The 25,013-nt window shown below is 45.1% G+C and overlaps 1 protein-coding gene and 1 long non-coding RNA gene across 7 annotated transcripts in view; both read right to left on the bottom strand.

Moving 5' to 3' along the window:
* DISP3 (dispatched RND transporter family member 3) overlaps positions 1-25,013 on the bottom strand; it is a 142,284-nt gene that overhangs the window by 58,263 nt on the left and 59,008 nt on the right. The window contains exon 1 of one of the 6 annotated variants that reach the window (XM_040533861.1): positions 687-705. The exons of the other annotated variants lie outside the window; for them this stretch is intronic. The gene's annotated coding sequence lies outside the window, so the exon portion shown is untranslated. Of the gene's footprint in view, positions 1-686; positions 706-25,013 lie in introns of those variants that run through there. 6 annotated transcript variants of the gene reach the window in all.
* Positions 4,437-9,870, bottom strand: LOC121058378. The gene is made up of 2 exons (XR_005814181.1): positions 9,065-9,870; positions 4,437-8,960 (listed from the first exon to the last, which is right to left on the bottom strand). It is a non-coding gene; the product is annotated as an uncharacterized LOC121058378 (long non-coding RNA).

Genomic DNA, 25,013 nt, shown 5'->3' with positions numbered 1-25,013 from the left:
AGAGAAAACAAGAAAGGAAAATACAAACAGAAGAGTGAAAGGGTGGGATATAGATAGACACATTAATTTCCTTCTGTTTGCTCTGGGATTTAAACAACAAGCTGCTGTGTCTCTGGTTTATCTTGGTTCTTCAGCTGTGAAACGTGCTGTGCTCCAGTGTCTTCTGAGCTTTAGAGATTTGCCAGGGAGCTAGGAACGAAGCAAGAGGCTCAGCAAACAGAGATAGCAGAGGTGGCTTCATACATCACACTCAGAGGAAATTCATTCCTTTCAGCGCTGCCCATGGGTGAAATTACATTATATTCTGTTTGGATAATTGGATGTCATATACCAACCGACTTGTTATAGGATGGCATTTCCTTCCCTACCGAGGCTGTTAGCAGCACCCCAGGACAGAGAAGGCAAGGCGAAGGTCCCGTGAAGTGTGGAGAACGAAGTAAGGACACAGAGCTGCTGGCTCTGAGAGGTCCTGGTTCCCAGCTCGACCTCTCAGGGGCAGGTCAGTAATGGGGAGGGAAAGAAAAGCCAAGAGGAAAAGCCTATAGGGCCAGGGATGAAGAAAACAAAAGGGAAGGGAGTAAATCCAAAAGGGGAGAGAAAAGGAGGAGAAAAAAGTAGCAGAAGGAGCTTGGTTTCAGAATGTGTTTTAGGATTTTATGAAGAGGTCATTTCGTGTGTGAACATACCCAGGAACCTCTCAGCAGGCCCAGCAGGACTGGTGTGTAGGTATCACAGGGCAGCTATGGCACCGGTCTTCCAACCGCATCCATGGGGAACGGCCTGCACGTGGGAGGGGAGGACGGATGTCCTGGGGGATTTTGCCAGCACAAACGCCAAGCTTTTCCTTCTTTTCCGTTAAACTGGGGATGGGATGCAAAGAAAGGTCTTTCAGCTAGAAATTCACTGGGTGGGCAAGCCTGGTTTTGGGGGCAGGTCACGCTATGGCTTCCTGTTAATCTTGTAGCCTTACAGCAGTGTTTCTTTGCTTTCTCTCAGTGAGCATCACATGGGAATTTGGAGTCTCCCAGCCATGCCTCGCTGCCTTTTATATTCACCACTTACCTACGTTTGGTCTGAAATGGCCTCAATTTCCCCCTCATTGTCTTCTTTCTCGCAACTCCTCACTCTGGTTCGTTGATGGCTTTTTAATAGCACAGTTCGAGTTGTCAACACGCGCCAGAGGACAATCTCATATGTCATATCGTCCTGGTGCAGCCTGGGAACCCCATCTGGCTCAAGCGAACTTCTTTTATTGAAATAATCTCTCCTCCCTGCTCGTTATTGAATCGTCTTGGCTCAATGGCTTCGCTCAATATCAACTTTTCATGCTTAATAATTAGTGCTGGAGAAAAGAGTTTCATTGAATAAGTGCTTAATGTCACACGTGATTAGGAGATGCTGAGATGACCCAACTAGGCAATTCAATTTGAGGCTGCGACTGTTCAGACGAGAGACAATTAGGAACATGTTCTAGACTGTGGATATATGCTAATAGGTGCCTGCAAAGATATTTACGGGAACTACACCCTTCTCCTCCATCCCATGTACTTTTATCTCACTTCAAGGCCTAGAAACAGATGCTAGCCTTGATTTTTCCATCTGAGTTGCCCTATTCCCCCATGCAATGAACTTCTTCAGAAACCTGTGTTGCTATCAGTTGATTGCAACAATTGCCACAATTCTCCACTTAATTTGATAGAGCCACCAGGTTTGGAAGCAATTTCCAGCCAAGCACAAGCAGTCAAATACCTAGATCCGCTGAAACCTTTAAATGTCAGCATACCCACAGCTGGGCACCAAACCACATGATCATTTCCTGTCAAGAGCAGAAATTCAGAAAGTGACTTTTCAACAGTGAGTCCTAGACAAGCTATATAGATGCAAACCACAGGTCATGAAGTGCTTGTTTGCCTGTCTGCCTCTATCTACCTCCACCTACCTACCTATCTACCACTACCTACCTACCTACCTGCCCACTACTGGCAGTCTGTCCTTGGCCAGGATGTCTGTGTACTGTGTTAATGACTGATGCATTTAGTCCCCAAAGGCTCACTGCTAGTATCTTGTATTACATACATGGAACGCATGGAAAAATGAGATGCTGATAAAAAAGATACAGATCAACCAATATATTTAGGAGCGAAGATGAGAGAGAGGTGCCTAATTTTTCTGCAGGATCTGGAAGTGATTTTGCCATGGCAGCCCTACAGTGAGTTCTGCCAGTTCTGGGGTTACTGTCCGACTGATCAACCGTCCTTTCTCTGCATAACCGACCATTTACAGGCACTCTGCAAAAAATGTGCTCTGCATGCTCACAGGGTGTGAAATCCTGTCTTAAGCACTTTCTACCAAAGTGACTTTTCCCACTTAAATTCACTAACACACCAATCTACCACATCTTCATACATATCACGCTGCTCTCAGGAGAGATAATAAGACAACTTTCTCAATGAAACCTGCATTCCTCCCTTTCTCTGACTCCCTCATCCTCACAGAGCCTCCTCCCCCACAAACTCTTCAGTGTAGCATTTTAAATAGGATTTGGAAAGCATCTGATAGCAGCTGTCAGCCCTTTACACCTGCACAGTCTGCACTCTGCTCTTCCCAATAAATGAGCACATCGATCTATCAATGCAAGATGTATTTCATTTTCCTGAAACTTCTGATCTGCATGTTTGTCCCAGAAGAAAGAGTGACTAGATGAGAAATGTGCTCCCTGTTTACAGTGATATTTTATGTGCAAGAGATTGATTTACCTTTATAGCCACCAAATTCCCTGCTGAAAACCCAGCAGTGCCCTGCACAGCCTCCCATTCCTACCTAAAAGATGCCTGTAAATACCGAGCAACCTTCCTCGCCCTGGGGAATAAAGCAGCAGAATAGCTGCCCACCTCTGTGCCTCTCGTTGGGTACAGGACGCAATGATGTCTGGACTGTGCGAGTCTGGCCCTGCTCTGCTGAAGCGAGACAAGGTTTTGCTACTGAGAAGAAAGGAGCTGGTCCAGACCCTCCATGGCAGAAGCCAGGAATGCAATGGAAAGCACGGTGAAGGCAGGATGCAGTCATGTACAATGCAGCTGGACAAGTCTCTGCAACTGATGAGAAGCACTACAAAAACTTTTCAGCAGCTATTCATGACAGAGAGGGTGTCTGTCCTGCACTTGTGTTCGTCGCAACCAAATGTCATGCTGGGTTTTAATTTCAAGCTGGCCTGGATGGAAGAGCACTACTGAGTCACCTCCATGCCTCAAGCTATTGATCAGCCCTTGATCTATTAAAATAAATGCATTATTTCCAGGAGACACTATGGAGAGCTTCCATATGACAAGCTACCCTGCTTAGCTTTTTTTTTTTTTTTTTTTTTTTTTGAGGCTAATGTGGTCACTGTTTGAGGATAGCCGGACTGCAGGACTATTCCCAAAGCGTATCAAAAAGGCACTGGCTGAACGATTGCAGAGGACAGGGCTGAGAAGATGGAAAGGTGAGGGTCAAAATCTATGCAAAGAGAAGTGGCCTTTTCAGTCACCTGGAGTTCTCCCCTTCCAATTACAAAATGATGAGGCTTTGACATGTGGGAGTTTCCCAAGAGAAATCTATAGCCTGTGAAGGTTTCCCTCAAGGCTCTGTCAAGCAGTGGAGATTGCCCTATGATGGCCTTCACCTAATTGGCTCTATTGGTATTTTTCCTAGGCAGCCCTGCCTTCAAACTGATTGCAGGGGGTGTTGCTATCAGCAAGCTAGTGAGCATTTGGACAGTAAGCACCATCCTCCATCACCATAAATATTTAATTTTTAATTAAACAATTGGGAGGTTTTTTTATTTTGCTAATTTAATCTCAGTCTCTGTTCTGCTGCAGCAGGAGGAGAAAAGTAAGGGGCAGCAGAAGATACCAGGACTACCACAGATCACCAAAGTGAGATTCATCTTCCCAAGAAGCCCAGGCAGCAGGGACTTCTCTAGAAAAGAAATCTTGATTTCTCAGCCACTCGAGGGTCCTTATCCAGAACTTCAGCTAATGAGAGTCTGCAGCTCAAATAGGCTCATTTCAGGAAGACTTTAGTCACCTGTTTGTTCTCCACTTCCTCTCCTCACTCTGTATATTATTCCTGCTAGGATGTGTACGGTAAAGCAAGATGGCTTCTTTTGGTTCTTTCTTTCCACCCTGATATTCATAGGGAGACACGGTGAATAATTATGCATGCAGGCACCAAAAAGAGAAATCACTTGGATGAATTAGGGACTTTCTTTCATTGCTTACTTGTGGGGGTGAGAAACTTGCTCGGATCAGACCATATTGCACATGGTAATGGAATGCAATTAGATATTCTTCTCCATTTCAGAGGAGAACAAAGTAACTTGAAAGTCCTTGGAAGGTGAAAGAGGGGGAATTGAAACCAGAATCAGAGCAAAAGGACAAAAAGACCTTTGAAAGAGGTGGAGGCACTTGGTGTTTATTTTACTTGTGAGATTTCTTTTAAAGTCAGACATTATTTCAGAGGTTTCCAGCCCCAGCAGATAATTAATGAAATTAAGGTGAGGAGTTGCTGCTAAATATTTGCTCACGCTACAGGGAAAAGAAACAGTGCCAAAAGCATCTGGACTTTTACAGGCAAATAAATCAAGCAAGAGAGGTGTCTCAATTACTCAGACTCCAGAGGGGAAAAGGACCTCTCTTTACAACAGAGTTTCCAGTAATGGTAAAAACTCACAGCTTCTCAAAAACCCCACTGGCCAGTGCCCAGCTTTGCAGTGTTAAAAATACTGGGCCTGTCTCTGGAGCATGATGTTTGTGACTATGTCCTTCAATGGGCTACTGGGGCTATAGGGTAAAGTTATTTAGGGACAGCCAGGCCATGGTTAGGAGCTTTGACACTAGCTGAACAGGGAAATGCCTGCCCTTCAGGGCTGAACTGTTTTTGCAGTGAGCAGCTGTTAAACCTCTCCCTGCCCCAGGCAGCCCCTTGGCTGCCAGAGCTGGCCCCAGGGCCCATCCATCTGCACGTGGCACGTGTGATGAAGCCAACTGCGCTGCAGACAAAACACAAGGGTGGTCAGCTCCTGCTCGGCAGGCCATACACCATCATCAAGTGGGATTTGGAAGGAACATCCCTCAGGCCACTCTTCCTCACGCCCCAGGATTTACAACACAGTTAGTTAGGCACGGTGCACCTCTTTTGGATGCACCTATCGCCGGTCTCAGGGAGAGAAGACAAATTAGGCTTCCAGTCTAGTCTTCCAGCTGCCAGGTATGTGGGGATGAATGGTACTCAGTAATAGCAGGTCATCACATCTGCACTGACAGTGCTGAAAAATGGGGTCAGCAGAGAACCCAGAGGTTTTCCAGGATCTTGCACTCAGCCAGCAATTGCAGGTTAGTTTGTGATAGACTGAGAGGCCGCATCGAGGAGACAGTTAATAAAAGCAGGACTAGAAGAATCAATGTGTTCTGACACACCGGTGACAGATTGGCAAGAGGGACAGATTTAATATCCGAGCGTTATCCTTTCCCAGCCTAAGGGCCCTGAAATTGATTGAATAATTAAAGCATTGCTGTGGATGACACTAGAGTTAAGGTTGTATCAGCACTTCCATCTTAACTCCCTATATTCTTTTCTCTGAGGTTTTCTTTTTCAAGCCTTGGCGCAGAAGGCTTACTCCTGTGCTACAACCTGGCTGAGAACATCTTAGCTACAGTGCAATTTTACTATTATTATTTTCAAGACGAGGTAAAAAATTTAGGGAGAGGAGGGCAGAAGAACTGGACAAATAGTTCTATCTGTGTGCCCTTGAAATCAAAGGATGAACAGGGCATGTCAAGCTACTTCTGAAAGCACTACATGCTCATTCTGTGTCATGGTCAATCTCGCCTTGCAAATAGTGAAAAGGAAAATAGACTTTGAAAAGAAAAATGTACAGAGACCTCACAAAAAATTAAAGCAATTAAAGCTGTAGGACAAAATCATCTCTGTGCAACTTTGCCTGCATGCAAAATTATTCATTCTTCTGCTACTAAAAGCAGCCAAGGTAATTGCTGAAGAACATTCTTCAACTTTTATTCTTTATTATCTCTTGGCAAGTCTCTCTCCCAGTTGTCAATAGGATTTTAAGTCACAACAAATCCAACTGCTTAGCTAGAGTCAGTTGCTATGACAGAACGGGGCCCTTCGCTGGGCTGATCATCAGTATTCCCAGGGCACCTCTCCACTGAGTATGGAAGATGAGGATCTTACAAAAAATGCTCAATATTTTCTTTAAAGCACCAGGCACCTTCATATGAGGGAAAAAACTAACCTCTGCCCCTCAGAAATGGTGTTATGTCTCTTCCAAAATGAGATTTAAAACTGTGTTTTATCGTTTTCATCTTTATAGGCTGTGTCACTTTCCCCAGCTCCTCTACCAGCCGCTGCTGGGTCAGCAGCCTCTCAAATATCACCAGAATGCTACCCAGACATCTGTTTATGTGCGGTTGGTTAACAAATAAGGGGTGAGCAGACCACGCTCTGAAAGTTGTGTATTGCACATAATAAAGAATGCTTAGAGCAAGTGGCCTCTGCCGTGCGGTTCTTTGCATTAGTGCTCAGCATCACAGCCTCTAGGAGAATGTCAGCTCCAAAATGGGAACAACAAAAATTTGATTTCTTTCATTTTTTAAATTTCATTAAACCTGCTGTGAACAAAGCTCCAATGCTGAGCACTTAGCACATCGCTCATTTCAGCAGTTACCCATCTGACCCCATCTCCCTCCTCTTTTCAGCAGCGCCTACAGGGCACCGGAGATCAGTTTCAGCCCTTTCCCTTTGCAAGGAAGCAGGTGTTCAGCAACTTCACATGGCCTCACGTTTCACCAGGCAACGCAGCAGGGAAATTTGCCTCCCTTCCCTAACTGGCACCTGCCAAAAACCAGAATGGTTCCCGATAACTGCATCCCACGGTGCCCCGGGATAAATTTGCGCCCGAGAATGCAGTATGTGACTGCTGCTGTCCTTAATGGCCACCACGTGGCTAAAGCTGCACAGAGCAACTCAGAAAATTTGGAAACGTTGTTGAAAAATGAGAAAAATACACATTAAACAGTTCAGGGCTGCATGCAGCTGAGATGCAAGGCACAAGAAGCTAGGACGTTCAGAGCAGGCACATCAGTGTGCACCCCACCAGCCAAACAACATGGGTTAAAGGCAAAGTATCCGAGTCACCCCTGCATTAATCTGAATTTACACCACCAGTTTATGGGGGTAAGCACACAGTGATTCAAGCCCTCGGTGTCAGCCTCCATGAGGACTTCAATGACTCCTTCAGCTTGTATCTGAGGCCACAGGCAGTTTGCCCATGAATTTAAACACGGATTGAACGTCAATGCCTCTTTCCACAAATCAAGGCTTCTCATTTAAAACATTGCACTTGCATGTTAAATAGAGACTAATTACACACTCAAAGAGAGGACAAATCTAATTTGACTAGAAGGATCCAGAGAAAATTAATGCAGGGCTCTGGTGCTATGGAAAAAAGCCTTTCCCAGTGGTTAAATTGAGAGCAGGCTAGGACCAGTGGCTTCTGTTCCTGCTCCTGAGACTTGCTTCCTTGTGTGAGTCCTTAGCACCCTCCTGGTTTCACCGCTACTTGGGTCATCATTTGCATCAGGACACAAACAGCCACGCTGCTGCTCCCACATCCAAACACATCATGCATTTGTGCAGGGGGACACGGGCTTCACACCCGCTGTATTTGTTATTTTTTACATCTTCTGCCAGAGTGGTAGGAGTGAGCTTGCTAGCCTTGCTTATTGAGCAGTGTAAATGATGGATTTAATCTACTATAACACAGCTATCACCCCCAGAAAAATCACATACCTGTTTGTGAGTAATGGGAACCTTCTGATGTTTTGTTTTTTTTCTAAATAAAATGGAGCACAGTTGGCTAAGCAATCTTTGGAGGCTACTCTTTAAACATCAACAGCTCGTAGCATCCTCAGGCAGTGGAAGTTTATGAATCTCTCTTTGGAAGTTAATGCACTCATTAGTTTTAGGCTGAGGGAGCAGATGGCAGAAGCCTTTCCTTTCCTTGGACACAGGTGGTAGAGTCTGCACTGCCCTTCATTAAAGGCTTTGAGACTATTAAAGAAACTAGTAATTAATCTAAAGATCCACGTCAAAGGGTTTCTCTCCTTCTGTGAGATTTGGGGTTCCCACCACACATATGACCACTATCAAGGAGCCAGCACAGCACAGAAGCTGAGAGAGAGAGGGAAGGAGGCAGGAGGAAAAAGAAAATTCAGTTTCCTGGCTGATTTTTACAAGAACAGTGCAAAACGTAAAAAATGACATCTCAAAATAGGAAAGCTCACTTTGGGGTACAGCCTCAGGGCTGAAATTCATCCCAGGCTGAGCTGGAGGCCTGCCAAGACTTGCAAAAATTTGGAGCAAACTTGGGCCCAGTGCAACATCATCCAAGAACCAATTCCAAATGGAAGGTGGCAAATGTTAACCTGGCCTCAGTTCTGAGCAGACCTCTGGGGATTCATAATATCCCTTCACAAGTGCTGGAAACAAGCCACTTTCCAGCCCCTATTGCTCAGCCATGTGGAATTGGAGATTTCAGCTAATTATTTACGGGGCTATTTCTGTTTGCTTGCATTCAAAGCAAAAATCAGGAGACGCTCAGAAAAGTGCAGCTGGAGGAGAACTGAAGGACAGTTACCTCTGTGACCTCGTGTAACCGGACTGATTCCTGCTTTAACGCAGCACAACAGAAACCAGCATCTAACCTGCACCTCATCAGACCCTCGTTCAAGCATTCATCTGAAGCCTGCTACAAACAACAAATCTTGACCACTGATCAAGAAAATCCTCTGATGCTATCTGGGGTTCTGATCTGAACTTGGTTGAGTTCATGCACGCCCCACGACGTCCCAGAGCACGAGCTTTCATCAGTAGCAGCGTGTCTCCCAAGGACAGCTCAAACCCTGCAGCAGCATCAGATCTCTGTGAGCGTCCATCGGGTCCGCACATGGGGTAGGGACCCGTGGGGGATTATTCCTCCTCCTCCCCGCTCCAGCTCCCTTCTCACCTCTCACCCAGTGCACAGCCGCTGTCTCAGAGACACAAGAAGTCCAGAGAGGAACTGAACAGATGTGGTTTTGACTGAGGTTGACTGAGGATGAGTTCGGTGGTGTTGAGCCAAACTCCCTTCCCAGCCCAGTCTGTGGATGCCTGTGGAGTTAGACCAGCAGAAAATGGGACTTTTTTACTGGTGTTGCTGTAACAGACTGCCCTATTGTATTGCAAACAATGAAGTGTGATGCAGAATGCCAAAAAGCATCTAACGTGGCAGGCTGGCTCTTCATATCCTGGGAACTTAGCTGCAGCTGCACAAACTGATTGAAAAGATGTGATCCCAGGGTTCTTTCCTATAAAAGGTCCATAAAGAGGTTACGCTGGAGAGATGGCTTGAAGAATAGTTAAGCAGCAGGTCTGAAGCATCAGACACTTGCGACTATCACCAGCTCAGCTACTTACTCCAGAGAGGAAGGCAAAGACCACAGAGCCCTGGTGCTGCCTTGGGTCAGGCCCTTAAAAAAATGCTGTTTCTCCATCTGTACAACAGGGGTAATGACATAAAAGTTTTTCAAAGTTATTCTCTGGCTAAACTAACTGAACGCTGCGATCTCTGTAAAAGTATAAGTACAAAGAAATCTCAACAGCCATTGAAAATCAGCCTTTAGGATTTAAAAACTCACCAAATTTCAGTAGCAGTATAAGTGTTACCATCACAGCCAAGATTCTTTCCATCTCTGTGCCCAAATCCTGTAGCTCTATAATCAAGGGAATGTTTAGTCTTCCAGCTGTAATATTTCTTGCCTTTTAGGATTCATCCCTGACAATAATTAAGTCTCATAAGGACAAAACTTAAATGAGCAGTAGCCTATGGGGACGGTATTAGTGTGCTAACTGTGTTTGTGGTTTAAATATTAATGTCAAAGTGTAATTACCATCCGCTAAGTTCCAGGCTAGTGTTTGAAAACACATTTAGCTAAGCAGGAAAAATGAGCTATACCAGTTGGAAGCTTCTGTACAGAAAGGATTACAACGTAGAGCCGGAACAATTTCTCAACCAGCAAAGAGCAGAGGGAGACATGCTTGGTGGGTGTTCTTCAGGCAGCCCCAGTGTGCGGTGGCTTCCTGCTGCTGGCTGACTCCAGGCAGAAATCCCAACTTCTTCAAACAGCACGGGGAGGCAATGCTATAAAATCTCATCCCAGTGGGGGTAGTGGATGTTGTGTGTCTACCTTACAATTGCAATGCAAACTACACCTGTGTCCCAGGGACAAAAAGCCTCATCAAATTGAATGCCACTGTCATTTTCTCCCTGAAGCACCTCATTCCCTGGGATCTGGGCAAGGAGCCCATCGAGTTCGCAAGATCCCTCTGGGTCTGAGGGAGGAGGCACATAAGGATTAGTTCACTTATCACATCTGGACTCCCTGCGTAGCACTGTGCGGGGAACATTCAACATCTGGCAGATCTGAGCCTGTACAGGAGAAGTGTGCAGAGCACGGGGATTTCAGGAGCAGAAAGGGGGGGATGCTGCATGCAAAGTAAGTTTTAAATGGGAGAGAAGGTTCCTGTACTTGCTAGGGGAAGGTTCCTTCACTTGCGAGAGGAAGGCTGTGCTGCAGCAGTCACAAATTGCGAGCCAGATACAGTGACACTTAACTCCCCCTCTAGGTCTCGAGCGTGAAACAGGGAGAGGCTGTAATTCATTTCATTTCACCTCTGTTCGTTTCAGACAAACAGCAGAAAAGTCAAGCCAGAGAAAGTGGAAAGAGGGCATGAAATGAAGCTGGCTTTGTAACGGTTCAGTTAGCCTGGCCACTGGTTACAAGCATTAATAACATACAAGCTATTCCCATTACTCCCAAATCTTTGGGTGATATTAAAAGTGCATGTAGGAGAAAAAAATCAAGGAAGTAGAAAGCTAATGCAAACAAACCTTGCAGAGTGTTGCCCAGATTCATTCTTTTTTCAAACACATTGCTTCCCTGTCCCTCCAGGGCTGGGGTTCACACACAGAGATCTCCCCTCTCCAAGTGAGGCCAGAGCATCCCTGTCCAGGACCTCTTCCATTAGAAACTTGTGCCCTGGGTGTAGTGACCCCGACAGTTTCCCAGCCCTTGGCACAACAGACGAAGGATTAGAGATGATCCCTCTGATGCCGCCCTATGCCTCTGGGGACAGCAGAGGTCTGAACAGCCTTGCAGGCCTGTTGGACCACAGAGAAATCTTGCATTCAACATCTGTTGTAAATCCCAAGGAATCTAATGGGATTTGGCAATTTAATCCAGCCAGGGTTTACATGATCAAAAGAATTTCTTCCAGTCAGCAGCACTTAACGATGAAAGCTAACCAAACCCTCAAAATATAGTCCCTCAGCAAGACGAAGCCATTATTCTTTCTTCCTGAGTTTATGTGTCTTTATTTTTATCATCTCTCTGAGAGGAGGGTGAGGAGAGAAAGAAAAGTAAAGTTTCAGAGCACAGATAAATTCTGCCTGGCTCAGCTTCTGCCCTGAGACACAAATATCTCCAACCTCTCAGTGACACATTAGCCTTCAGAGAGATTGATCGATAGCTGGATTGCTGGGAAAGACTCATTGCCAGTGCCCTAATGACCAGAGAAACCTGCCAGAGGAACTGCAAAATTAATTCTGGCTCTAAATAATTAAGGGTTAGGTGAATATTTTCTTCCATTAACTATTTCTGCTGGTACCTAGCTGGTACCTAGCTGCACATTCCTCCCTGCCTTTGATGTGGGGATTGTTCCTCCAGCTGCTTTGGGATCTGGCCCCGCGCTCCCAGTTCAGGCAGCCTGGTCCCCTGGGTCCTGGCTGTCTTCTGACAACGTCCATGATCTCACACAAACCTAGTGTTTGTTCTAGGAGGAAAAGGAGTCATCCAAAACAGATAGCCACGTTTGGAAAATGAAGCCTTCTTCTTGCCCTGCCTCCGTTTCCCCTACTTTAACATGACTTCCTGCTCTTGGAGGATGCAAGCGATCTCTGCTGATCTTTGCCAAGGGGCCACGGAGCAGGAATGTGAAATGCTCGGTTGGGTTTCCTGCCTGTCCCGTCTCTGGCTCTGTCAGATCCTCTGAGATGTGCCCTTACTGTTCTCTTTCACCAAGGGTCAGTTCCTGCAAGGTACTAAGCATTTCCTGCCTCCATCCTAATCCTGTCTGCAACTGTGCAGTGAGAATAATAAAAAAATGATATAAATACACAGCAAAGCCCATCTTTGCTGCAGTCTCGGAGAGCTAAGAGCAGTTTATGGTTCTTAAAGGGAACTCGGTACAATACAGGATTAAGTCCTGTTTGCTTTTCTGTCTCTAATTTTCTCCCATTCTTTTTTCAGCTCTGCTAGTCCCTCACTCCCTCTACAGGTTTATTCTGTAGCATCCCTTATGCTCAAACTCTGTACTCTTCCCAGCTGGGAGGACAGTCCCAGATGAAACATCACAATGCCAAGCGATGTGCACAGGGGTGTACATCATCTGTCTTTCTCCAGCAAGGAAAAATAGAGAACAGCATCAACAAAACACTGATGTCCCAACAACCTGCTCCAGAGGGTGCTAGGGACAGGCGGCGTCTCACTTCCTGGCACACAGAGGAACAGGCATGGTTTGGCAGAGAGATTTTATTTTTTTTAAGTCCTTGTGCAGAACGGAATGGTTTAGTAAAGCAGAGGTGTAGATATGTCTTTTGAGTTAGTGGTTAGCACTGTGGTTCAACCAGCATCGTGGTTCACTGAGGAGAATGGAGGAGAAGAAAAAACCAAGGATCCTCCAAACTGCTAGGACACACTAACTTGAGGCCATGCCAGAGTCTTTCCCAGGTTATCTGAGCATCCCCTGGTCTTCCATTCATATGTGAGAAGCCCAGCTCCAGCGATACCAATGGATCTAGAGCCAAATCATGCTTCTCATGAGACGTATAAGGCTTTTGGATTTCACTGGAAACCACTAATGGCATCTAACAGAGATCAGAATTTAGACCAACTCTCTGACTCTGGAAAACAGAAAAAAACAACAGTGCATCATTAAAGCAAAATATTCCATAATAAGCAGGGCTTATTTCTCTTTCAATGAAGGTGACGATCCATCAGGATGTCATCTTCCGTGACAGCTGTCACCTCTTTGTGAGACTGACACATTTGGAGAGCACTGTGTTTCCTGTGCTGCTCTCCCTTGTATTGCTCTCCTGTGCTCATGTCCTCGTCACCACATTTAAAGCTTTTTGCCAGCTCTCATCTGCATTTGCTATTCACACCTATCCATCTAGGTCTTTGGACTTCACCCTATAACATGCCTTTTGCTGTCAGTATTCACCTGAGATTGATTGGCTAGGCAGACAAGTTTTTAATGCAGCAGTCACTGGTATAGAGAAGGGAGGGTGGGAGTTGTGGGACAGGTCCTCTGCTGAGGTGAATTGGAAGACTCCAGCTGCCCACCTGCATCACCTAATGCCCCACCGCTGTCACTTTTTGTGCCACTGTCACAAATTTACTGTTTCATCTCTCCTCTTGTCTTCCTGCCTCTTCCACCCAAGTTGCAACCCTCTCTCCACATTTAGCTTGTTCATTTCTTTTACAGCTTCCTTCACATCAAATACAAATGCTTTATTACTCCTGTATCCCCACCAGGTAATGGGTATCCCAGGCCAAGCACAAAAGATGTTGCCTCCGACACACATGATGGAGTTACCCCTGCATATACCAGGGCTGAACATCAAATCAAGAATTACAACCAGGGAAGAAGTGGCCACCATCTCTGAAAGGAAGGTCAGAGCATTTACCACTGAGCAGGGAAACAAGATCCCCAAGCCCCGTACTAAAGAAAAGCAGGGAATCCTTAAGCCTGAAAGAGGGAAGCTGCAGTGCAGGGCTGTTTCAGTTATTACAGCAAAGAAGGCTCTTGACGTAAATCAGACAGATTTTGCTTTCTTTGATACTGGTACAAATCCAGGATAAATGCCATAATTTCACTGGGATTACTTCACGTTCTTGCTGATGCAAATATTATTAAAATTTGGCTTCTTACCATCAGGATGAGTACCCTGCAGCAGAACATACACTGTGCACCTGCTGCTGCTGTAGCTCCTAATTGGAAATGAGTTTACTGACCAAGATCAGGATGGCATTTTATCATGTCTTTTTCCTTGTTCTTTCTGCCTCTTCATCCCTCTCTCCAGATCTCATTTATAGCCAAGAGAAGGGGAAAAAAACAGCATCAGCAATTTCTGTGTACAGTGAAATACAAACTCTTCTTCCCAAGCTTCCTCGTGAAGCAAACCCTGGCTAACTGGCTGCTTTCCCTCTTTTTCATGAGAGTGACAAACATCTTCCTGACCAGTGCGTCAGACAGAGATATGAACTCTTTGCTGCAGTTGGTGAGCTGGGGCACCATTTTGGTGCTCCTGGAGCACCGTGGCTTGTGGCTGTGACAGACACTCACCGGCCTTCAGCAAGGGCTCTGGAGGGAGTCCAGATCTATCTTTGCACCGGAGTGCTTCTCAGCTTCCTGTTAAAACAGATCTATGTCCTGCATGCTGCAGTTAATTATTGCAAAAATCACTGAAAGCAAAATCCAGAATCCCAAGAATACAGACCTCTGCAGTTAAAGCTAAAGCAAAATTTCTTAACTGCCATAACAATTCCTTTGACTTGCCTAATTTGTTAGGGACAGATGGATGGACAGAGCCACAGATACACACAAACTGCTTTTCAGGTTTCTGCACTCCTGAGCATCCTTATTGCTTTAGCAGATGTATCAGAGGGAAGATCCTTAATTATCAGTTTCATATAATCACTATCATTATTATTTTCTCCTGTGTTAGAACATTTGACACTCCTTCCCACTCTGTGGGATTCCCTGATACTATCTACCGAGTACAAACAGCTACAGTTACAACATTAATTGCTATTTATGCTGCCAACACTGTGCAACTACATGGTCATTTGCAAGTTCCCTTAGATCAGTCATTAATGATATTTAACATTGTCAAGATATTACATTCATAATTGCTACGCAATTCAGAGCATTCAGGTCCCCTGACGAAAAAGCAACCCAGAAAATTCGAACAGTCCTGCCTATGCCTTGAAGTTATTCCAGTTGGATGCATTCATTGTGGAATTCTGCATTTGCTTATCCTGTAAAAATGACCACGAGCAACTGGTTAACCCTGTTACCTTCACCTGCAACCGGCGTGTGCCTGCAGTGTGAGGACCTGAGCCAGCTTCCACCAAGCACCCGGAGGATCTGTAGCAATTTCAGATGTGCCGAGCACTTTCCAGGTGTCGTGCCGTGTGTATGGTTCACCTGTGCTCATGTCCATCCCATTGCCTTTTTCTGAAATTGCATTCCCATTGCATCCCATCTGCTATTCTTATCTGGAATAGCTAAATGAAAGATTCAAATGCTTGGCTGACTGCGATTTAATATCAATCCAACATTTCAGTTCAGACAAACCTGCTACCTTGCCCAAAGTCCTTTGGATGAACAGCACTTTCAGCAACACGCTTAGTTTACTTCTGTCTGGATTTTTAGGGAGTAAAAAACTAGACTTTACAAACTGTTGCAACAGCAAAAATGACAACAGACTATTTTCATGCCTACCCCCTGCCATGGATAGAAGCATAGCACTTCAGCTCCTTGCCTACAATACACTTAGCTGCCAGGCAGTGTTTCACAGGGTTATTTAATTACCTCCCTAATTGTGTCATGGGAACATCTTCTAAAGATGTGTCTTCAAGCTGCAGCAGTTGGGGTTGGCAGCATTGCATCTTCCCTGCCAACTCCCCCCTGCCTGCTCTCTCCGCATTTGTCTCATCTGTAGCAATAAATGAGTATCGGCCGGTGCACTCAGTCACTTTGTGCCTGGGACTGATACCAACACTTCAGTGATAACGAGGATACCAAATCCCCAGAGATACAGGGATGGCAAAACTTCCCTAGAACAAGGCAGAATCTGTTTTCTTTTGTTGCTTCGGACTCCGCTGCATTTTCAGATTAGGAAAATGTCTTTGGGGAGTCATTTCTCCATTTTTCAGGCCTGCAGTGAATTCATGTTGTCACACCTGAGACTTGAATGCCATCGTCAGTAACCAAGAGACACGACCTAATACCTCAGAGAGCTCACTGCTGTGCAGGGAACCGCTCTGGCTGCTGGCCATGGTTCTGAAAGAATAATAATTTTTTTTTAAAAAAAAGTACTTGCTACAGGACTGCAGACCTAAGGAAATCAAAATGCTATTGATCCCAGCCCATCCTGTTCTCATTACAATCCGCCCTGCTAGTGGCATCAGGAGTTTTGATGAAATCCATCATTACTAGCAGGGTAAATATTTCTTTAGGTGGCATAAATCAGCAGCACTTGCTATGCCAATTTCTGCCAAGTGTGAATATAGACCACTCTGGTATTTGTTATGTGCAGAGAAACAGTATATGGGGCCAATACACAAAGCTCCAGTACGGCTGAGGCTTGCAGAACATTTGTTTAACAAATCAGCTACACCATGCAATCAGTGTCTATTTTTCCTCTCATAAATAGGCATGCACGAGGGGAAAAAACTGATTGTTAAATCTCATATACATTGGGTTTTAACAAACTGCAGATTTAAGAAGAAAAACACAAGTACAAATAAAGCTTCCCAGCTGCTTATGATTTTTCCTTCCGGTTGAATAAATAATCTCCTTTGGCTAATTCAGTAAATACAAAACTTTGTAGAAATGGCAACTCAACAAAGAAGCCCAGCACTTTCAGAAGGAGGAATTCCCCAAGAAACAGCTTATGGATGAGAGAATATGCTTATGGATGGCACAGGAAACAGTGAATTAAATATTTCTCTCAGTTCGTCTAGATGTGAGAAGCAACAAAAAATATGAAATAATGAAATAAAGAAAGAAATATTTCATTAATAGACTAAATGAAGAGACAAGAGCATGGTAGAGGGAATGGTTTCCAGATGCTTCCCCCTGGAGTCCTGAATAAAAGATAAACAAACTGCAGGACATTACCCAATCATCTCCATGGTAGTCCAAGTTTTAAAGCAGGTCTGCATGCTACAGATTTACTAAAGAGAATTGAATAAAATACCAAAATACCTTGGAGGGGGCATTAACATAAGAGAGGAAAGGAAAAGGCAGGATGATGCTGTGTTTTCACACCCAGGGAAATAAACACACACAAAGACATTGCATGGTTTGAAGCCACAGAGACGAGCTGGTGGCAATGCTGGCAGCTGCTGCATTCACCATTAAACCTCAGTGCCTCCTATTTCCACCTCTATTTCTTGTGTTTCTCAGAAACATCAAGCTTAAAGCTGTTGCCAGGCTGGGAGTCAAGGTTATGAATCAAAAAGGATGTGGCAGTACATACTTTTTCAAGCCATCTTCTTGTATGGTAGGTTCTATCGGTTTAACATCCCTCCATGGTCTTTATTAGCAAACAAAACGTGAAGTACTTCCCAGGCTCCATGTGAGTCCTTGTGAAGGAGGAGAACAGCAGCGTAAGATAGATGTGTCAGCTGGGAGGTCTTGGAGATTGGCTGTAAGAATTTTAAGGAGCTAATTTCAAGAAAACAGTAATCAAGGGAAGATGAAGGGGTGGGAGAAGCTCATAAAAAGAAGCAAGCTGCTTCTCTCAGCTGAAGGAACGGGGCTGATATGGTTCTCTGAGGGTCCCAGATTGGCTGCACCAATTCTATAAACTTTAGATATTATAGCAAGGCAGCTACAGGAAGCTGCATTTCTAGAGATTATGATTAGCTCCAGATTAAGTACCCACATAAATCCTGTCAGCTGCAAAATGGTTTGTTTGTTTTAAAAGAAAATTATGTAACCAAGAAAATCCAATCTTTCAATTTCTCCATTTTCATTTTTTTTCAGCTACAACATTTTAACAATGAAGCTGAGTTTTATGGTGAGTGTAACAGGCTAAAGCGAGTAGGTTCTTCTAGCATTAAAGCTGTAAAGGGATCGAACTATCCCCAAAGACCTGCTTTTTCATTACAGCAAAATCCAGCGAGCCTTTTGTACCTCCATCATTTCGGGATAGCAGAGCACTCACCTAACACCTGGCACTCACGTGAGCTCTCAGAAGATTCGTCTCACAGCAAAGTTCGTTTGTGTTATAGCTCCAGCGTACTCATTAATCTGACTGTACAGGCACAAAGTCCCATTGTTTCTGTATTGTGGTGTCAATAGCTCAAACCAATTAACAGAAAACGAGCACAGCTCATCTTAAATCACAGAATCACAGAGGCACAGAAGGGTTTGGGTTGGAAGGGACCTTAAAGAGCACCTGGTTCCAATCCTCCCACTAGTCCAGGTTGCTCAAAGCCCCATCCAACCTGGCCTTGAACACTTCCAGCATCCACAGCTCCTCCAAGCAAAGTATTTATTTCATTCCATCAGCAAATTTTAACTGACAATTACAGCCATTGACTGTAAGGTGCCATGCAAGGTGCCTAAAGCCCGTGTTCCCACTGCATTAATCCAAGTGGAGACTGGAAGGTAGACAAAGGCTGCTGAAGAAGGCACCTGTCAAATCATTCAAAGAAGGAGGCTGGGGAGACCATGCACATAGCTTCTAACCATCCTCTGCAAAACACTTGGCCTTCTTCTTCCTGTTCCTCCTTTTCCAGAGCTCCAGAATTTCACAGACATATGTTAGAAAAAAACACATACAAGATTTAAAGCAAGAAAGTGCAGCTGCAGAGGTTAAACCTGTCACGACTGTGACATGAGACGGTGCTGGATTTACAAAGGGAAAAGGCTTTACAGACAAACAGCAAGTTCTCTCTATTAAACTAAAACCACAACTGATTTCCTGACAGTCTATTTGAAAGCAAATGGTGATGATGGCAAAAGGAGGCTTTAGGCTTCCCCTCTAAAGCAGGCAAAGTTCTGCTGTTTGGAAATGTAGATGAAGGTCTTTAGTTTTCCTTGTGACATGGAAGTTAATAAGACCAGATAAGGACTGCAGAATGCAAATTCCTCAAGGGGGAAGAATCACTTACCTCCATGAATACATTCTGCTCGGCACCCTCTGGCAATGGAGATCTTTGGAGCAAAGCCAGCTGATCAGGGGAATAGCAATGAAGGGAAAGCCTTGCTCTTTCAGGTAACGGCTGTGGTTGGCCAACAGTGATCACTGGCCCAAGGATTGCTGAGAGTCTCAGGGCAGAGAAATTAGTGGTGTCAGTTAGGTTTCATTCACAGAACTACGGAAAACCACAGAAACAGATGTGTGTCAACAATTCCAGAACTGTCCCTTCTGAAAGCACTTTTAGAGTTTTCATTCAAAAGAAATTTGTGACAGGGACCTACACTGCTCCACCTCTACCTCTGAATTACTGCAGCTCAGCACTGGAATGCTTGGGTGCAAATACTGACACAGCAGCTCCCCTGTTCTCAGAAAACAAAAATGTTGATTGATGGTGGGGTAGAGCCAGCCTGTATCCAGCCCATCCACTTCTGGCGTGTCACCCACAATGCATGCTTTCTTCTCCTGGTCCAACAGAAATGTTCAAGGGATGTTTACACCCCAAAAATCTAGACAGGACCCTGTAGGATGCTAAGGAGCCCTGAAGAGTATGTGTGTGCCTCTCTGCTGGCAGGTGGCTGCAGTGGCACCTGATCAAAGGCTATTCTCACACACACACACACGCATACATAAATGCTCTCTGGCAATCAGACTGAGTTGCCAGTTGCTGACTTAACTGTATCAACATCGTGAGGTTGCATTAGTCACATGCTGGCACTGTAATTCTGATTGTTTTCAAATACACATTGTAATAAAAGGCTAATTAGCACACATCTCTAAATGGGAGCTGACGGCACGTAGGATGATTTTGCATTGGTGACACAAGCAATGAAGGATTGCACACATTCACCTGCTACCTCTGGGACACCTTTCCTTACACAATGTTTTGTTGGTTTTGTGGTAGAAGTTTTAAACAAACACATGAAAACAAGAAGGAAAAAGCAAGCTGACAAACTGCATGAGATATAATATGTAGATCAGAGTCCTGGGAATGTAATCCATCAGAAAACATTTAAATAACATATGGCTACAGAGCTCTGAATCAAATCCGATCCACATGTGCTAACAAGTCATGGACTTGCTCACCAGTATGGCTGCGTATCTCCAGCTCAAAGCCATTTGCAGACAAGCACACAAGTCTTGCTTGTGTGGCACAGAAAGGTGCGCACTCGTGTGGACCCACAAATGTGCACCTAAACCTGCATGCAGTAATCGAAAAACATGCAGCTGCCCCTAAAAGCCAGCACACCCCCTCACCCAAATACATGTGCCATAACACTGCAGCAGATGCCACGTTCACACTACGGGCTCCTCTCAGCCCAGCTGTATGGGTCAGCGGTGGGGAGGGATGTGACTGGCACCACAGAATCACTCAACAGATTGCTGTGTGTTACAGGGAAAGGCCGAAATGGCAGTGAGCCTGTCAGCACCAGCCTTCCCCCAGCGCAAGGAGTGCTGCCCCGGGGAAGGCAGCACATCAGCATGCTGAGGGCTGCCTGAGCTGAGGATGTGCTGCTCCTCCTTCCCGTCCCACCGAGCACACGGCACAGCAAGCCCATGAACTATTGAGCTTGTGTGGTGACCTCTACAGCTTGCAGCAGCCACTGCATACATTATTAATGCCACTGTCTGTGACAAGGACTGACCCTGCTTCCAGCCAGGGTCAAGGTCCTTTAATTATGCACTGTGAATTAGCCCAAACTGGGTGAACATAGAAATGGAATAATTTGCCTTTGGGTGAATGATCAAGTGCCCTGAAGACGAAGCAACTTGAGGAAACATGAGCATATAAAATCCTCCTCATGCACAGCCCATGAATAAATGGGGAAGCGCTCACCAGCATAGCCATCTCCATTTCACCCTGGAATGTGATCCATTTTCGTAAAGGCAAACACAGCAAAAGCACGGTGTAGGAAAGGAAGCGCGGCCCCTTCCCATACCTACCTGCCACTCCATGGGCACGTTTGTCTGAGCCAAACAAATCTATGTAAACAGAAGGGAGCCAATTAGCAGCTGATGCAAACAGTTCAGTGGAAAGTTATTATTTAAAAGCTAGTTAAGATAATTAGGGGGCAGTTTAATTAAAACATCATCTTAAACACAAAATGAATGCAGTAGCTTTCAAGCCCAGCAGGATGCACAGCTAGTACTTTCCCCTGGGAAGCTGTTAATTAGTGCTTGTAGTGACTGCAAATAATAAATAAAAATAAAAATATTCCCATAAGCCTTAGAAATATTAGGAGCGTGGTTCCTTTCTGTCCAATGCACGCCCCCTGCTCAGTCCCTAGGGCATGCCCAAAGAGCTTGAAGCAGAGCATCTGCAGGATATTGCTGAAGATTAGAAAGCTGTAGGAACTCAGGCGAAGTTTTTGAAGGTCTTTGTTTGCAGTTAGTCTAACTGGTGCTGACAGAAGAAAGAACACCACTGGCATGCCCAAAAACCGCACCCCCCAGCTGGCCACGCTGCAGGTTCGTTGGGCTTTGCACTTCGTCAGTTCTCATACAAGGACCTCTGTCATGAGAAGGTTGTTTATGATCAGGAATTGAAAGAAGCCTCGTTTATCCTTACTGCGCAGTCAGAAGAGATATAGCCTCGGAAAAGTCACTCTCAGGTACACAGCTGCGGAGTCTCGGTTGCTTCACCAAGAGAGATACAGAAACCTATGCAGAATCCAACCCCATACCTAATTCTGTCTCCACAAGTGGATGAACCAAACTTTGTTCCTCTTAGAGAGTTTTGCAAAGCTCTTGCTGCAACATTGCAGATCTGACTCTGATCTCAGCAACCCTGGTGTTGATCAGGAGCACCTCTCGCTTTTTCACTCTGCACGCTGATGCAAACAACACTGAGAGTGATGCTGCTAGACAAATGGTGAGAAGGGAAGACAGCCACAGCATTGTGGAGGACATGCAGGTGACTCATCCATTTAAACAGCTAAAAGCAGATTTCTCCAGCAGCTACAGAAGGAGATGCTACAACTCACACAGAAGATAATTGCTAGGGCTCTCAAAAGGAGGGAAGGGCACTGCAGGAGAAGAGATGGTGCTCACAGGAGAATGTGAAGGGCCTTGAGGAACACAAGTGCCAATGTTTTCTCAACCAAACAGAGCTGAGCTGTGTTATCTAATTCCCAAGCTATAGATTCTGTGTTGCCCAAGGGGAGGGGATTGCATTAATTACTTATGAATCAATTGATCTGCTGCTATTTCAGGAACATCTACCTAATGACTCTGTAATAGAGATGATTCCCAAACAGCAGCTCCCTTACTTAACGCAAGCCACCCCCCGAAGAAGAGCAGGGCAAGGGCCTGCAGTACAGGGCACTTTCAGGATGTAGGGCACACTGCTACGGGGTACTGACCATGTCTATTCCTCACCTTGTTCTTGCACCCCAATCTATATCAGCACAAAGCAGTTGTGAACTGTCACCACTGGGAGTATGACTGTGTTGCACCCATCTCACCCTGGCAGAAATGAGGACAGCAGGTAAAAAGCACTAATGAAATGGGACAGGAGCTGCCCCCCTGGGGGGATAAATTCCAGAGTGACGTTGTCAAAATGACAGGGAAGGAAGGTCATATCTCCCTCTGTCTTTCTGTTCACATACAAGGAAAAATACACCCAATTCAGGTGTGGCCAGAAGAAGGGATGCAGACCTTCAGATAGCAACCAACACACATTAGAGAAGACCTCAGGGATTTCCTACACAGTTGTTGGCAGACAGCTGCAGGACTGGGGAAGGCAAATACGTGCCTTATAACCTTTTTGCAGCCCTGGACTGTTCTAATACTTTTGGGCAGAGCCTGCATTTGGCCCCTTGTATTTGATATTGGCAATAGTTTTCTATTTTGAAATGCATAACCCAGTTGGTTTCCCATCAGTGGCTTCCTCCCGGTTTCATCTACCATATGACCTGCAAGTGCATTAAAGTGTTGAGATTAAAATTTCTAAAAAAAAAAATTGTATGTAAACAAGATACTTGGCATGCATTAGATGACACTGCTCATTAATGAACCTGGACCACTATGGCAAGGTGTAAAATCACTCCTACTGTTCTGTATAGACCCTCCCAAAAGCCAGAGTTCAATCTGGGAAGTTGTTATATTTCCTATAAATACAGAATGTCTTACAGAAGACAAAAGCATGTATTTTTTTATGGTTATCACCCTAGACCAGATCCACAGCAAGTTAGTCTGCGCATGTAAAAGACCAATGGCATATTGCTAGTTTATATCCACCACAGCCTATGCCCAAAGTATCTGGTGGATGCTGAATGCTGGGCTCACTCTGTGTATTCTGTGTAGGAAGCACACACAGAGTTCTTTCTGAGCCATCACAATGGAAACATTCTGTCCCTGTATGTGACCCTTTCCATCACTGCACAGTAATCAAAACCTCAGCCTACAAAGAGCTTGTCCCTGCTCTATTGAAGCCAGTCATAAACTCATATTCAGCCCCTTCGGGTTGGGAATCTGGCCTAAAACAGCATGAGGAACTGACAAATATCTGAGATGTACTTTGGGACTACCCCATCTTGCACCTGCAAGCTGCCAGAAGCTGAACCATCAATTAAAAGCTGTCTGAATATGGCCTAGAGACCCTAGTCTGAAAATTTAAGGCAGAAGTTTACATTTTACTCGTCACTTCTTCTCCTCTCGAAGATGTTAAAGTATTTCTGTCAGTTTATGAACGTACCTCTCTGCTCTGAAACAAGTTCAGAGACAATTTAGTTTTACAGGAGAAGCCTTCTTTTGTAGACACGTTTAAGACAACAGGAATGCCGCCCATCAAAGTCTTTCTGCTACTTTGTGTAACTGAAACACAATTACCTACCACCATACCATTCTTATCTTCAGCTTCTCTCCTAACTAATTAATTTCTTTGTCAGTCATCAATTCTCTCAGCATAAGAAGGGTCAAAAGGTGACCTGTGCTCACGGCAGCTTTGGGGGAGCGGGAAGGGAATCCATTTATAGGTAAGAATTTGCTCACGATGGTCTACATTTGCAAGGGATGCTTTCCAGTCACTTTAGTGCTAATAACAATCTGTCAACATTTATCAAATTTGTGTCTAATCATCTCATCTGTAGTGTCTTTTATTTCAGCAAAACATCAAACTAGAGGATATTAAAGAAAACATCTAGACTTGAACAGCTCTATTCAGCAAAAGATATTGAGGCTTTTTATGCAGAAAGTGTATATCATTATAGCCATTTTATAAACAGGAAAATGAAAGCAGAGACAGATTAAATGACTTGCTGGAGGTAGCAGAGCAGATCACTGGCTGAGCCAGAAACAAACTCAAGTGCCTCGAGTATTGCTCCACTGCCCTGGATGACACCAAGGAAGGCCAGCTCATTCAGCACTGAACACAACCACTTCTCAGCCAAAACTGTGTTACGAGAACCGCGTACCAACAGTACACAGCAATTCAGGACAACTGCCACCTAGACACTCTCTGATTAGCGTCACCCAGTTCTAATTCCCATCCCATGGTACTCAGATGGTAAACACCTGAATTCAGATTTCATCAGGACAACAACACTATCTGATCACCAGCCGAGCCTGTTTGACTAAGTGCCTGGGGTTTCTGCTTCGCTCTCATCCATCCCTCACGGCTTCCAGCAACACACCAGCTCCCAGCCAGGAACCGCAGCCATCTGCCCCTGTGCCCGGTGAGCAGCAGTGTTCAGAAAGTCCAGGACGGAGCGGCAGGCAGGGAGCAGCTGCAGGAAGGGAAAACATAGAGGCAGGGCAAGCAGCTACCAGGCGTGCAGCAGCTGCGGCTTCAGCCTAGGGATGTGCTGCAGCTGAGCACCAGCCTGGCACCGAGAGGTAGCAGAGCACTGGGACAGGGACACAGCCTGGCAGGAGCCGTGGGTTAGGGTAAAGACAGAAGCTTCAGGGCTGGTGGCAAGGA

Source organism: Cygnus olor, chromosome 21 (assembly GCF_009769625.2).
Source record: "Cygnus olor isolate bCygOlo1 chromosome 21, bCygOlo1.pri.v2, whole genome shotgun sequence".
NCBI lineage: Eukaryota > Metazoa > Chordata > Aves > Anseriformes > Anatidae > Cygnus > Cygnus olor.
The sequence above is the reverse complement of the archived record's forward strand: the minus strand, read 5'-3'. Positions and strand labels throughout refer to the sequence as shown.